The 12,580-nt window shown below is 35.5% G+C and overlaps 1 protein-coding gene across 11 annotated transcripts in view; it reads right to left on the reverse strand.

Moving 5' to 3' along the window:
• Positions 1-12,580, reverse strand: part of ZNF804B (zinc finger protein 804B) — a 775,441-nt gene that overhangs the window by 583,034 nt on the left and 179,827 nt on the right. Inside the window, exon 1 of one of the 11 annotated variants that reach the window (XM_072965050.1) lies at positions 7,912-8,046. The exons of the other annotated variants lie outside the window; for them this stretch is intronic. The gene's annotated coding sequence lies outside the window, so the exon portion shown is untranslated. Of the gene's footprint in view, positions 1-7,911; positions 8,047-12,580 lie in introns of those variants that run through there. 11 annotated transcript variants of the gene reach the window in all.

Below are 12,580 nucleotides of genomic sequence, written 5' to 3' on the forward strand. Positions count from 1 at the left end.
GGAGTCTCAAACCCCACCCTGGGATCCCGGTATGTTCTGCTCACTAGAGTGCAGTTGTCCTAGAATTTCTTAAATAACAAATATCCACTCTACAAAGTGAGGATAAGGCTATGAAGTAACTAGAGTTCTCATATACTGCTATCAGAATATAAAATGTCAAAAGCACTTTTGAAAACTGTTGGGTAGTTTCTTACATACTTAAATATACACATACCACATGACCTAGCTATTTCAGTTCTTATATTTACCTAAGAGAAATGAAAGAACATGTCCATACAAAGACCCATTCAGAAGACCTTTATTAACATGAGCCAAAACTCAAAATATTTCAAATATCCATCAACAGGTAAACAGATAAGCAAATTGAGGTATATTCATAGAATGGAATACTACTCATTAATACATAGGAATAGGCTACTGGATGAAGCTTTGTTACCCAGTCAAGTTCCTACTGCTCTCTGCAGGACAGGCCAATAAATCAAGAGACAAATTGTTGGGGCAACGAACAGCGACTTTATTTGGAAAGCCAGCAGACAGAGAGGATGATGGACCATTGCCCCGAAGAACCATCTTACTCGAGTTACAATTCAGGCTTTTTTTTTTCTTGGACACCTTTATTGTGGTATGGTTCCTGTACAGTAAACTACACATATTTCAGATGTAGAATTCAGGGTTTTTTTTATACTAAAAGGGAAGTGTGGGGACTGGTTGTTGTAAACCTCTTGGTCCAGGAATTCTTTGTTCTTATAGCTGTCCTTGTAGGTCTGTTCACAGTGTTCCTATAAACCACCAGCAAGACAATTGTTATTTTCTGTTCTGAAAAAAAGTGTAATACCCTTAAAGGTCAGAGCCTTGAGAATGGGCTACCCTGTATATTTTAGGCTATAGGCAACATTCTTCTACAAAAGGTACAGAACCAGGAAGATTAAGCACAGGCAACAAAGCACAAGGGTTAGAGCTAAAGGAATAGATCCAAGTCAGGATCTACAGTCAGGATTGTTCTTCTCTATTACAACCTGATGTAATTATGTAAGTGAAAGAAGTCAGGAAAAAAAAAAGAATACATACTGTATGATTCCATTTATATAAAACTCTATGAAATGTAAACTAATCTAAGGAGGGGATCATAAGGGGGCACCACAAAACTCTTGGAGGTAGTGTTTATGTTCATTATCTACATCGTGGTAAAGGATTTGCTGGTGCATACAGATGTCAAAACTCATCAAATTGCACACTTTAAATATGCTTAGTGTGTTTTGTATCCATTAACCTCAATAGAGCTGTTAAAAATCTTCCTCCTACAGCTCTGAAATGCTCTAAGTTGTGCTTTAAAAAGTGTTAATGAGGCAACACTCTTCAAGGTAAAGGAAAGATGTGAGGAGAAGACTTCAACAGGAAGCAATTTACACTGGTCCTTTGAGAGTTCATAAGAGACTGGGTTGGGATAGTTTCTGTGGGAATGGAGAATCAACTGTCTTGTTTGGTACTACTGGCTCACTTAGGAGAATATTCCTCTAACCCAAAAACAAAAGCTGAAAACACATTTGGCCCTTAAAAGTCCACTCTAGTTTTATGAAGCATAACCATTTTTTTCTGTCAAGTTAAGTCCCAAGTTTAAGATAATTCTTGGGAGTCCCAGAAGGCAATGAAATGTTCCATAAAATTCATTGTATTAATTAAATTAATAACCATGTATTCAACCAACAAGTATCTTTTGATCACCTACTTACTTCGTGCAAATCTCTAGTCACTAAGATACAGAGAGTTCCATGAATGCAGATAGGCAGATAGGGACTGCCGTAGACTCATTTTTAGCAAGATAAACAAAAGAATTAAAGAATTGCCTTTTAGGTCCAGTAGTGAATCAGTCTTATGCTGATGCCCCAGGTTTCCAGATTCGGCTTAAATTGGTGTCCTACGTAATTACAACATACATTTTCAGGGTATTATGCATGTACCAATTACTGTGTTGACAAGTATAGTCCAAAAGTCCAACATTTATTTTGAGCAAAAGCTTTGTGCCCTACATCAGCCTTTCCTTCTCTGTAGTCAGGCTTACCCCGGCACAAATCAAATTACATATAAATGCAATCCTGGGTTTTATTTTCCCGCATAGGTTCTAAATAATTTGGCTGTAACTCTCTGGGGAATGACGTTCATGAATAACCCTATAATCTCCGTTACTGTATTTTTCAGCTGCAGGTATTTCCAAAGCTGTGATTTATCTAAATTGTATTTTTGTCAGAGAGTTATAAAGACGATAATGTGAAAAGTCTATTGGGATATAGTTAGTAAATTTATAAAATTACCTTCTGTATCCAGTTAGAGCAAGTTATTTTTTCACTCATTGCTTTTAGGTCATGCTTATGTATCACTGAAGACTTCAAAGGACTATAAGTTAAGCATCCAAACAAAGATTCTTTGTCTAAACTCATGTCTGTTAGGACAAAGTCATCATTTATGGAGCTCAAGGAGAGCCTTTAGATGAGAGAACAATCTAATCCTAAAGCTACAGGACTGCACACAGGTATTTCCAGAATTCTTCATCTTATCCACTTTATGCTGTTCCTAGTAGTGAATTATTGGTCACAGTGCCACATACACACCACTGGAGCACATTCTTACTACTGCTTGATCCAATGATGGTCAGTATCAACACACTGGGGTCGACTCCAAAGAGAGGTTTGTCTTACAGATGCACCTTAGCACTGCTGTCCCCTTCTGTGCCCAGCAAGGAGCTAATGGTATCAAATACTAAAGGAAGGTCTGATATCCTCTGGTATTATGGACATGAATTCTATTGCATTTACAGTTCTAGAGCTCCAAGGAATTTTGGGTTCTCACCACACCCGTTGGTGTTACCTTGAGCAGTCTGTGAATATGAAACATTGTAGCTTTTTCATTTGTAACCTTCAACTATATGTGTGCAACCTTCTCATTCTAGCCATTCAATAAATTTCTATAGGCCCAAAATAAAGGAAAAGATCTACTAGCCAGAAGTCACTAGCGTAATGTCCAAAGGTAAAGCTAACTGGAAGTAGAGGCAAGATAACTGTGCACAGTACAGAGCAGCAAATTTTTATCAGCGGTTAGAAAAAACAAAACCGGGCAAATAGCAAAATGAGAGAGCAGAAGAATTATAAAAGTCAGAATAATTCACTGTCTATTTTCTAAGCTATCAGTTTAGATCAGAGTAGCTGGGTTACAAAATTGAGTAAGAAAAACAAGGAAAGACTGATAAATTGTCACAGATCAGCAAAGGCTAAGGAGATATGACAACTAAATGCAGTGTGGCATCCTGAATTGGATTCTGGAACAAAAGGAAATTAATGAAGAAACTGGTGAAATCCAAATAAAGTTTGAAGTTTAGTTAATAGTAATGTGTCAATGTTGGTGTCTTAGATTTGACAAATACGCCAGAGTAATATAAGATGACAGCACTAGAGACACTAAAATCAGGCAGGGGGCTCTCACAGGGATTCTCTGTACTATCTTTGCAACTTTCCTATAACTCTAACATTATTTCAAAATAGAATGTCTATTTTAAGATGAATAAGGTGAGACTCTTATCCTGGAGTAGTTACAGCATACTTGGGAAGATCAGTAATAAAAAGACCAACTCAATTCTAGCACTAAATAGTTTTAATGAGAAAATTCACAAGGTGCAATGGTATATACGATAGATGGAGCTCTTAGTCTAAGTTAGATTTTAATGAGAATACCTGAGGTCAGTCCTGAAAGATTTGTAGGGTTGGTTAGGAAGAGGAAAGGTGCATCAGAATTACAAGTAGAAGGAATGGCATGAAGGCATGTGGAGAGCTTAAATGATTTGGAAGGGCAAAGTATGAGACAAGAGATGGGAACAGATCAGGTTTGTGTACCTGAATAAGGAGCTGGAACTCTACCTGGGGATGATAGTGAATAAATTCATCAATTCAGCAATAGCACAGGGATATATATTTGGAAGCAGAGTTGATTTTAAGAACTTAAAAGATAATGTACACATAAACTGAAGAAAAAATGAATACACATAAGACAATTTTATATCATTGATGATATAAAAACAAAGAAGCACAGAATATCAACAAAACCAAAGAAGGTTTCTAGAGAAAATTTTGAAAAGAAACAAATCTTGACAAGTAACGTTCAAGAAAAAAAGGCATTAATAAAGAATATTAAAAAAGAAAATGGGTACATGGTATAGAAATTAGAAGTAACATGATAATGACTGGTCAAGAATTAAAAACATGAAATGAACAACTTTTGGAAAAAATACAAATCATAAAAAATGATTTAAGAATAATTAAATAATAAAGACTTCAAAAACCTACTGAAAAATCATTTCTCCCTCTAAAACACATTGAATTAAGATAATACTAGACCAATTTATACTGAACATTTTGACTCTTCTGGTATAATCCTGATGATAAAATCTGATAATATATGATTTTTAAAGTCTTAGTCAATGTAATAAAGAAAAAAATAAAATCAAGTAATAAAAATTAGAAAGAAACAAAAATTGTCATTTTTCACAGGAGATATAATTGTTTGCATAGAAAACCCAAGAGTATCTACAAGAAAACCATAACATAAACTGTGATACACTCAGAAAATGGAATATCATTCAGCACTAAAAATAAATGAGCAATCCTGCCATGAAAAGACACGGTGGAATTGTAAATGCAAATTATTAAGCCAAAAAAAGTCAATCTGAAAAGTCGACATACTGTATGATTCCAAGTAAATGACATTCTGGAAATGGTAAAAATATAGAGACAGTAAAAAGATCAGTGGTTGCCAGGACTTGAGTTAGGAGGTACAGATGAATAAGTGGAGCGCAGAGGATTTTTAGGTTAGTGAAAGCAACCTGTATGGTACTATAATGATGAATACTTGTCATTAAACATTTATCTGAACACATAGGCTGCACAGTACCAAGAGTGTACTGATTATGATGTATCAATGTAGGTTTATCAATTTTAACAAATTTACCACACTGGTGGGGGATGTTACCACAATCAAGGGGCAGGGATTACATGGAAAATCTCTGTATCTTCTGGTCAATTTTGCCATGAACTTAAAACTGTTCCTTAAAAAAAAAGGACTTAAAAAAAGACATACGAATGGCCAATAGATATGAAAAGGTACTCTAGATTACTAATAATAAGGGAAATGTAAATCTAAACCATAATAAGATATCATCTCAAACCAGTTAGGATGACTATTACATTAAAAAAAATGTCATTGAGGATTTGGAGAAATTGTGCCAAACTATTATAGAAAAATAATTAAACATAATTGAAGCACATAAACGACTTAAATAAATGTAGCATGTCTGCAGATGGAAAGATTTGATGACATGAATATTAATATCCAAAACATTTACCAAATCAATACAATAGCAATGAAATCCAAACAAGGTTGTACATGTAATTTGACTGACTGGTCCTAAAATTTAAATGAAAGATAAAGGGGGAGGATATAGCTCAACTGGTAGAGCATGTACTTAGCATGCATAAGGTCCTGGGTTCAATTCCCAGTACCTCCATTAAAAAAAATTAAATGGATAAACCTAATTTCCACCTCCCACCAAAAAAAAAGCCTAAATAAATAAATAAAAGATAAAGGTGTCAGGATAGTCAAGATAATTTTGAAGAAAAAATAAGACAAGATGTGGCTACTTTCCTACTGGATGTCAAGACTCACTATAATGCTAAAGTAACTAGACAACATGCTGTTGACCCAAGAATGGGATAAAAGTAGAAAAAGAATAGTGATTGCAGATATACAGTATATGATAGTATTAACATTATATATCAGTAGGGAATATCCAGAGAAATTATTTATTCACATGGAAAAAAACTTGGATCTCTACCTCATGCTAGTCCAAAAATAAAAATAAATCAATGATATAAAGAAAAAGTGGACCAAAAACAATCAAGAAGAAAATACAGGAAAATTAGTGAATTTTTTGATACTGAGATAGGCAATGATTTATTTAAGAGAGAAAATGTAAGGCACAGAGTAAAAGATTAATATATTTGAATACTACATCAACATAAAAAATTATTTGCAAAAGATATCACAAAGTTCAGAAAAACAACTCAAGAAGATATTTTCAATAAATATAAATGATAAAGGACTCAAATCCAGAGTTTATATTGATGTTCTATGACTGAAAGGGCATTCGGAGAATAGAACACAAATTACCAATAAATTCATGCTACTTTACTCAGGAAAATGCAGATTAACAGTAACATTTCACGCTTCTCTGATGGTAAAATCAAGGCTGCCAAATAATGAGAATATTTATATAATGCTGGTGGGATTGCAAATCAGAACAGGCATTTTGAAAAGCAATTTGATAACATGTTGATAAATTGAAGATGTACATATGCTACTACCCATTATATTTCACATTAAATTCTTGTACATGAGCACCAAGAAGCACATATAAGATTGTTCACTGCAGTATAACACACACACAAAAAGAAAGGAAATCACCAATAAATCTATCAATAGGGGAATTAATTACGATAAAGTCAACATTTATATAGCAATTAGCAGCATAGATAGATCCACAAAAAAATAGAAAAAAGGCAGAAAGATAACTACAATATGATACTATATTTGCATACCTTTAATACTTTCCAACACAATTATATATATTCTATATAGATGAATACTTACTATGAAAAGTATAAAAGCATGTGAGAGAATGATAAGCACCGAATTGAATTCAAGATGATGATTATATGATAGTATCTGTGGGATGCAGGGAGTGAATGGGGTTGGTGATGGATACATCAAAGGAATCAATGTTATTTATTTTTTAAATACAGCATATAACAAGTCATTAAATTTGGATAGTGTATGCAAGTGCCTTTAAGAAGATCATCTATTGCTTCTTGTAGGTGCAATTATTTTATAATTTTTAAAACACAAAACCCACAAAATTTTGAATTTTATCAATGGTTCATGAAGATGATTAAAAGTTTTAATATTCTAGTATGTAAATTCTAGTAAGAATTTAAATCTGTCCTGTGTGCAGCATGATCTCCTGTTCCCAGATCCATCACGATTCTCTCCAACCAATCACACCACAGGGACCGGACTTTTAAAAAGCAGTTATAACACCAGAGTTCTGGTTTAGAAACCGAAGTCTGCTTATTTCAATCCTTACTCTATGTTCAATACTTCCACTCCCTACACATCTCTCCATCTCTTGTACAAACTGGTTCAAAGGAGTAATCACTTATGGGCTTGTATGATTCTGTAAGTTTAAGGGCAAGAACTGAATATTGACCATCTTTGCAATTCCTTAATCTATAGAATGTTCAATTCACAACCTTACAAGGTAGTAAAGGCTGTCACAATCCGCTCCCCATTCTGACTTTACAGCCACTTGCTGCTATATTCTCTGAACTCTTCACTCTAATTATACTGGATTAACACTGCTACAGAGTCTGGATCAATCCTGCTACAATACACATCCTTGTGATATGAATGTACAATATTCAGTACTGGGAGAAATGAAAAAGCAGTCCATGGTGTCTTCTCATACACATTCCACTACCATATAGAAGACGCCAATAACTGCAAGCTCAACAAATAAACACCTGAATGGTAATGGTAGATGCTGTTCACATCTTTTGAGCATCAACTCTGTACAAGAGATCACGCTACGTACATTTTATACATTAAGATAGTGTGTTCCTCACAACATAAAACTCGTAATATGCTATACAGCTATGTTATGCAGTATTTTTCACAAAGGCAACTGATTATTGGTACAATCTCTATTTTTTAACTAGGAGATAAGCTTTAAGAATATAGGAACCTACTTTTCTTGGTCCTTTCGGCATTCCCAGGGCCTATCCAAACCGCGACGGCGCAAAGCCGCACACCCACCTGCTCCGGGGTCCAGAGAAGGTGAAGAAGGAGCTCTGGCGGGAGCTGGAGAAGCCGCAGGCCCCATGGCGGCCCCACGGCTGCCCCGCGCCCACAAGACAAGCTACCGCAGGCAAAATTTAGCACACAGCTTCGGACCACGCGCCTCCCTCAGAACGCAAATATGGCAGCTGCTTCCGTTCTGCGTGTGGAGAACGCCAAGCCGAAGCCAGACCGCAAAGGGAATTCTGGGAAACCGAGTCCCCGCTCCTCTAAATTCAATCCACCCGAAGGCAGCACCCCGGGCTAAGACATTCTCAACAGGATAGAAACTCATTGTATTCAGGATGTTGTATTGTATTCAGGATGTTAGTTGAAGCCGCAAGACTGGAAGAGACAGAGTTGAAATAAAAAGTAGAGAACATTGGGAAGGTTGCTGTACCAGCCCAATACCATTACCAAGTAGAGCCACAGGGCAAAATAAAAAATAAAATACTTATTTTCCAGGGCGGAGAGAAACATCTGACATATAGTAGGCATTCAACAAATATCTGTTAACTGAGTGAATAAATAAATAGTTCTATGAGCTAGGCATTATTATTTCAGTTTTACTGATGATTAAACTACCATTAAAATGACTTGCCCAAAGTAACATAGCTAGAAAGGGGCAGTACCAGATCTAAGTGCACAGTTTTCAACACTCGTTTTAACACTTGCTTCTCATTGGTGCCCAGTAATGAGGAAGTGTACCCCAGAGCACTTCCATAAATCCCCTGTGAACTTCGAAACTTCAGCAAGTAAGCTTCATCATAGTTCTTTCTTCCTTTTTTTCAATTGTAGTATAGTCAGTTTCAATGTTGTGTCAAATTTTGGTGTACAGCATGATGTTTCATTCATGCATATACATGCATATATTCATTTTCATATTCTTTTTCAGTATAGGTTACTACAAGATATTGAATATAGCTCCCTGTGCTACATAGAAGAAACTTATTTATTTTATATATAGTAGTTAGTATCTACAATTCCTGAACTCCCAATTTATTCCTTCCCACCACTCTTTCACCCCTGGTAACCATAAGTTTGTTTTCTATGTCTGTGAGTCTGTTTCCGTTTTGTAAACAGGTTCATTTGTGTCTCTCTTTTTTTTTTTTTAGATCCTACATATTAGTGATATGGTATTTTTCTTTCTTTTTCTGGCTTCCTTTACTTAGGATGACAATCTCCAGGTCCTTTCATGTTGCTGCAAATGGCATGATTTTATTCTTTTTTATGGCTGAGTAGTATTCCATTGTGTAAATATACCACAGCATCTCTACCCAGTCCTCTGTTGATAGACATTTAGGTTATTTCCATGTCTTGGCTATTATAAATAGTGCTGCTATGAATAATGGGGTGCATATATTGTTTTGAATTTAGAGTTCCATTGGGATATATGCCCAGAAGTGAAATTGCTGGATCATATCATAAGTCTATTTTTAGTCTTCTGAGGAATCTCCATACTGTTTTCCTTAGTGCCTGTATCAAAACTACATTCCCACCAACAGTATAAGAGGGTACCCTTTTCTCCAAGCTCTCTCCAGCATCTGTCATCTGTAGACTTTTGAATGATGATCATTCTGACTAGTGTGAGGTGATAACTCATTGTAGTTTTGATTTTCATTTTTCTGATAATTAGTGATATTGAGAATTTTTTTCATGTGCCTATTGGCCATTTGTATGTCTTCACTGGAGAATTGCTTGTTTAGGTCTAATGCTCATTTTTGGACTAGGTTGTTTGTTTTTTTGTCATTAAGTTGTATGAGCTATTTATATATTCTGGAAATTAAGCCCCTCTCAGTCTCATCATTTGCAAATATTTTCTCCAATTGTATAGGTTGTCTTTTTGTTTTGCTTATGGTTTCCTTTGCTGTGCAAAAGCTTACAAGTTTAATTAGGTCCAATTTGTTTATTTTTACTTTTATTTATATTGTCTGAGTAGACTGCCCTAGGAGAACATAGCTAAGATTTATGTCAGAAAATGTTTTGCCTATGTTCTCTTCTAAGAGGTTTATAGTCTCTTGTTTTAAGTTTAAGTAAGCCATTTTGAGTTTATTTTTGTGTATAGTGTGAGGGGGTGTTCTAACTTCATTGATTTACATGCTGCTGTCCAGTTATCCCAAAACCACTTGCTGAAGAGAGTATCTTTTCTGCATTATATATTCCTGTCTCCTTTGTCAAAGATTAATTGACCATAAGTCTGTAGGTTTATTTCTGGGCTTTCTATCCTGTTCCATTAAACCATGTGTCTGCTTTTTGTGCCAATACCATGCTGTTTTGATTACTGCATCTCTGTAGTACTGTCTGAAGCCTGGGAGGGTTATTCCTCCCACTTTGTTCTTTTTCTTCAGTATTGCTTTGGCAATTCTGGGTCTTTTGTGATTCCATATAAATTCTAGAATTATTTGTTCTCATTCTGTGAAAAATGATCTGTGTAGTTTGACAGGGATCACATTAAATCTGTAGATATCATGAAAAGGTGATACTAAATGCGTGACTAAGGTTATCCTTGGCTTTGTGAAAGAATAAGAGGTGCAGTATATTTGTCTTCTAGGAAGCAGTGTAGAAGATTCAGAGACCAATTTTGGGAAACTGGGCAATTATTTAGCATCATTTTAATTATATGTTGATAAGTCTTGAATTATTTCCATTTGCACTTTAGTTCTTTATACCTGTTGCAACTTGCTCATGTTGTTGACATACCTATTGTTATCACTAAAGTCTCAGTTATAACACTTGAAGACAAGTAGATAATTGTTGATAAATATCTAATAAACAATAATGGCATGAGAATGAAGCCTTTGGGAACATGAAGCACAATATATGTGTTTGATGTTTGTTTTCTACCTACGACTTAGCATCGATGCTTTGGAATGAACAAAATGACTGCATTTAACTTTTCTAATTGGAAAGTTTTTCACCAGATTTGTGACACATTTAGGTAATACAATATCTTTCTATGGTTAAGCTCTCAAACAAACTTCATCATATGACAATGCTTTTAATATTGTTGACACTTTGATAACTGCCTACGTGGGAATATAACTTTCTATTCATAATTAGCAGTGAAGGTAAAATGATGTGTAATATGCATGTGTAATAGAGACACACAAACACACACACACACACACACACTCATATAAAGATAAATTAAAGGCTCTGAATTTTTTTTCAAAGAACTGAGATGACTGGTGTAAAACTATATGTATATGCTAGGAAGAGTTGACCAGCTGAAGCACAAAGGATTTTTTAGGGCAGTGAAGCCATTCTTTATGATACTGTAATGGTTAATATAAGATATTAAACAAAACGCATAGAACATTACAGAACAAAAAGTAAACCTTAGTGTACATAAATTTTTTAAAAATCACTTTAGAGTTTGGCAGGTGTTAGAATGAAATGCAGAATATGACAAAAGAATCTAAATGTATTACAAATGTACGAAACCTCACTGAAGGGAGTGGGAGAATAAGGTGCTGCCCTAAGTAACTTCGGAAATGAGTGGATTCTATAAGACTGAAAGCAAAAGAAACTATTCATAAGACCCATATTCCAGGGGAAAAAGTTGCTTCTCACTGGGGCATGTGTTAACAATTACTGAAACCTCTATACATGTATACTGGAATTGAACAGTTTTGTATATATGAATGGCAAAATGGTGGGAGTCCTACTTCTCATGGTTTCACTGGGAGATTACAGATAAGCAAAAGGAGGCTAGACTAATCACCATGGACTGGATTAGAGTTGGAGACACCAGTATGAACTCATGCTTAGCTTAATATAGATAAAGATGGTTAGGTAGGGAGAAATGTATATAGCTTATGGTAAGAAAGTGCTCAAAAAACTCCCAATGATACCAACGTGATTGCAAAATCACAACAACAGAGGTATGTCAAAGGGATATGAGAACCAACTGGAAGAGCTCCCAATGGCCAAAGTTAGAATAAATTGAGCAAATAAATAAATAAAATAGTAGGACAGTATGGAGATTTCTCAAAAAACTAAAACGAGTCTTACTATATGATTCTGTAATCCCACTTCTGGGCATATATCTGGAGGAAAATACAATTCAATAAGACCCATGCACTCCAATGTTCATAGCAGCACTATATACAATAGCCAAGACATGGAAACAACTCAAATGCTCATCAACAGATGACTGGATAAAGAAGATGTGTACATACACACACACACACACACACACACACACACATATACAATAGACTACTACTCAGCCATAAAAAAGAATAAAATAATGCTATTTGCAGTAACATGGATGAACCTGGAGATTGTCATTCTAAGTGAAATCCCTTCCTTGCCCTCCTTTCCACCAGGGAGAGGCTGACCCCTATACTCTGCATCCTTTGATCTCCCATGCAGCTGGCTTCTGCTTACGTTGGGAGATGACAGCAGGAAACTGGCTTTTGGGAGGAGAGAGTCCTATGGAGCGACTACAGCCCTTACCAGATGGTTTTCCCATTCACAACTTCAGGTGCCACTCTGAAAACACCAATTTCCACCCTTGTTCCTTCAGCCTCAGTTAATCATGGCTGAGAAAGACTAACTCATCCAAGTTTATATGGCAGTACTTGGCATCCTGTTGAGGCTGAGTTCTTAACCACTTAAAACAACATCTGCTTCTGTTGGAGAA

The sequence above is a fragment of the Vicugna pacos genome, chromosome 7 (genome assembly GCF_048564905.1).
Source record: "Vicugna pacos chromosome 7, VicPac4, whole genome shotgun sequence".
Classification (NCBI taxonomy): domain Eukaryota; kingdom Metazoa; phylum Chordata; class Mammalia; order Artiodactyla; family Camelidae; genus Vicugna; species Vicugna pacos.